Source organism: Tamandua tetradactyla, chromosome 26, assembly GCF_023851605.1.
Source record: "Tamandua tetradactyla isolate mTamTet1 chromosome 26, mTamTet1.pri, whole genome shotgun sequence".
In the NCBI taxonomy this organism is placed as follows: domain Eukaryota; kingdom Metazoa; phylum Chordata; class Mammalia; order Pilosa; family Myrmecophagidae; genus Tamandua; species Tamandua tetradactyla.
Genome location: NC_135352.1, coordinates 14,409,558 through 14,413,191, shown reverse-complemented (window position 1 = coordinate 14,413,191; position 3,634 = coordinate 14,409,558). Strand labels below are relative to the sequence as shown.

Below are 3,634 nucleotides of genomic sequence, written 5' to 3'. Positions count from 1 at the left end.
ATCCCCCAAATGGAAACAATGCAATTGTCCTTCAACTGGAAAATGAATGAAAAATTTGTGGTACATCCATATGATGAAATAGCTCTCAACAGCATGGATGAATCTAAAAGCATTATGCTAAGTGAAAGAAACCAGATCCAAGAGGCTATGTATTGTGATTCCATTTATATGACATTTTGGAAAAGGCAGAGCTAAAGGGACAGGAAACAGGAGACTGTTTGGGGAAAGGATTGATTGCAAAGGGGCACAAGGAAATGTTTTAAGGCGATGGATATGTTTTATATCTTGATTGTGGTGGTGGTTAGGTGATTACATAATTGTATACATTGTCAAAATTCATGAAACTACACATTTAAAAAGGATGAATTTTGTTCCATGCAAATTATTTCTCAATAAACTTGATTTTTTTAAAGAAGAGTTAAGTAGTTCCACATGCCTTCTTTCATAAACCAGTAGGTTCCAAAATTCCCACTTATTTCTCCCTCCCAGAAGTAGACACTTTCAAATGAACCAATTGTACTCCATATCACCAAATCATCTTAGAGTATCCCAACACCACAATGTTGTATTTCTGATTTTTAGTTGTGGGTTGTGGGCGTTATCAATTAAGTCCCCACTATGTAAGATGACCTCTTAGCTCTCTTTTGACTCCTGTCTCCAATTCGCTCCAGACATTTCCTGCCTCCCACCTTCTCTTAATAGTTACACATGATTTTGGTTAAGTTAGTATTCAGTGCTTACATTTATGTATCTAATGGATATTTGCTCATTCCTGAACCATGTAGGTTGCTCAATTACTTTTTCTTTCACGTGCAGTAATTCTCCTTGGAATTACCTTTTCTGTTTGCTCCATAATTTTCTATGTATTCACCAAACCCAAACTCCTTGCCACTTTTTGAAATATATACTCAATACCTGTTCAGAAGCATCAGGGATTTTATCACTTTTGCATTCCTGAATACATTTCTTTCAGTCTTCCAAATGCCTTCAGAATGGAGTGGCTGCCCTGTGTATTGGTCAAAACTGTTATCCTGAGTCTAGCTTCACCTCCATTAGAGAATTCCCTTACTTCTCTCCCTGGTTGGATTTTTTTTTTAAGTGAAAAAGTTTCTTTAATTAAAAAAAAAACCTATTATTAATCTAACACTTAAGGTACAGGTATAGGAGTATTCCAATTAAACTCAGGTGGAAATCAACCATAGCCATATAAACATTTGTGTTGATATTTTACTGGTGATCCTAGCCAAATCAACTAAAAGATTTGGAAAGAAAGAGCTAATTTATTCTTGTTCTCAAATTATACTTTTGTCTATCCAGGAAAACAAAATAATCTACAAATTGTAAACTAATAAAAGAGTGCGTGGATTTGCTGTATAAAATACAACATGGGAAACAACAACATGCCCTATACAAGCAGTAACAGCTTAGAACAAAATTATCCTACCTTTTCATATTAAAAAAACTATATAGAGCCCTAGAGGTGCTGTCAGGTGTCCTTGGAGGACACATCGAGCTGGAACAGTGAGCAGGATGAGTACACCCCAGGACCAGAGTGGCTGCTCCAGTAACAGAGAACCCCTTTTGAGGTGTTGTGATGCACGGAGGGATCTGGAGTTTGCTATTGGTGGAGTTCTCCAGGCTGAACAGCAAATTAAAGATAACTCACAAGAGGTCAAAGCTCAGATTCACAGCTGCATAAGCCATCACCTGGAATGCCTTCGAAGCCGCGAGGTGTGGCTATATGAGCAGGTTGATCTCATCTATCAGCTTAAAGAGGAGACACTTCAGCAGCAAGCCCAGCAGCTCTACTGGTTATTGGGTCTTATTCATCAGCTGGAGCGCACCCAAAATAAAGAGTTAGCCAATCAAGTTTCTGTGTGCCTGGAGAGATTAGGCAGTTTGACCCTCAAACCTGAAGACTCCACTGTCCTGCTCTTTGACGCAGATACAACTGCTCTGCGCCAGACCATCACCACATTTGGGTCCCTCAAGACCATCCAAATCCCTGAGTACTTGATGGCTCATGCTAGTTCATCAAATACTGGGCCTTTCCTGGAGAAAAGAGGTCATATCCCATTGCCAGAACAGAAGTCGTCGTCCAGCACCACAGCTGTCCCTCTCGGCGAGTGGCTCCTTGGAAGCAAACCTGTCAGTGATCACCAGGCTCCTCATGTGCCCAGCGCCAACCCCCAGGACTGGCTCTTCCCAAAGCGGACCTTGGAGCATAGTCAAACTGCCCCCAGAGCCTGCAATTTCTTCAGTAATGTCTGGGGCAACTTAAAGGGCTTGGAAAACTGGCTCCTCAAAAGTCAGCAGCAAGAAGTTCCTGAGAAACCAAGTAACCAAAAGTATAACAGCTATTCTACTGCCAGTTCTTTCTCCACTGAAGTTGAAAAGATCAGCGATCTAGAGCTTCTTGAAGATGAGATGGATCTTTCTGATTGGCTTGTGACTCCACAGGAATCCCATAAGCCGGAGAAGCCTGAGAGTGGCAGCTGTGAAACCAGTGAGAAGTTTAAGTTCTTGTTCCAGATTTTCCAGGAGTCCTATAGTGTGAGTGATTGACTTGTCAAACCAGATTCCTGTACCAATTGTCGGGGCAATCAGCCCAAGGTTGTGGAGATTGAAAACCTGGGCAATCTGAAGTGCCTGAATGACCACTTAGAGGCCAAGAAACCACTGTTCACCCCCAGCAAGATTACTGAGGATTGGCTTGTCCAGACACATCCAGAACCATATAAAGTAGCAGAAGTATGCAAAGCCAATGAGCCCTGCACAAGTTTTTCAGAGTGTGTGTGTGATGAAAATTGTGAGAAGGAAGCTCTGTGTAAGTGGCTTCTGAAGAAAGAAGGAAGGGATAAAAATGGAATGCCTGTGGATCCAAAATCTGAGTCTGAGAAGCTTAAAGATTCCCTGAATATGTGGCTCTGTCCTTCCAGAAAAGAGGCAACAGAACAGGCGAAGGCACCAAAAGCAATGGAACCTTCTAGAATCGATTCCTTCCAGGTCATAAGGAACAGTCCCTTGTCAGAATGGCTCATTAGATCTTCTTGCAAAGAAGGGAGTCCCAAGGAAGTGCCTGGTACCGAGGACAGAGCTGCCCAGGAAGCCGTATCCCCAAGCAAACAAATGTTTGTGAGCCCCACAACCACTTTCTGGTATCCTTTTAATACAGCTGGCTGGGTCATGCCAGGAGAGAAAACAGGAAATCTCAGCCAGTTCTCCTCTGGAGAAGACAAGTGGCTACTTCGAAAGAAAGCCCAGGAAGTATTACTTACTTCTCCCCTTCAGGAGGAACATAAGTTTTCCCCCGATTGTTATGGCCTTCCAGCAGTTTGTGATCTCTTTGCCTGTATGCAGCTTAAAGTTGATAAAGAAAAGTGGTTGTATCGGACTCCCCTACAAATGTGAAACATGGAATACTAAGAGTCTAGCAACTTTTCTACAAATTATTGCACATCCATGAGCCCAGTGACTGCGGCTTGCCAAATGATTGTTTCTGGGTTTGACCAGTCAGCTTTTTTCCTTTCCTGCCTAATTTTGAACCAGTGAAGTCTTCAATTATGAGTTACTGTATAAAAGAAAAAGGCTGTTTGTTAAATTGATGCTGAGGTGATTGTCCCTTCTTACAGAA

At 42.0% G+C, this 3,634-nt stretch overlaps 1 pseudogene; it reads left to right on the top strand.

The window, feature by feature from the left end:
- The first annotated feature begins 1,478 nt into the window (after window positions 1-1,478).
- LOC143670016 (nuclear receptor coactivator 4 pseudogene) lies at window positions 1,479-3,411 on the top strand (annotated as a pseudogene).
- The last annotated feature ends 223 nt before the right edge of the window (window positions 3,412-3,634 follow it).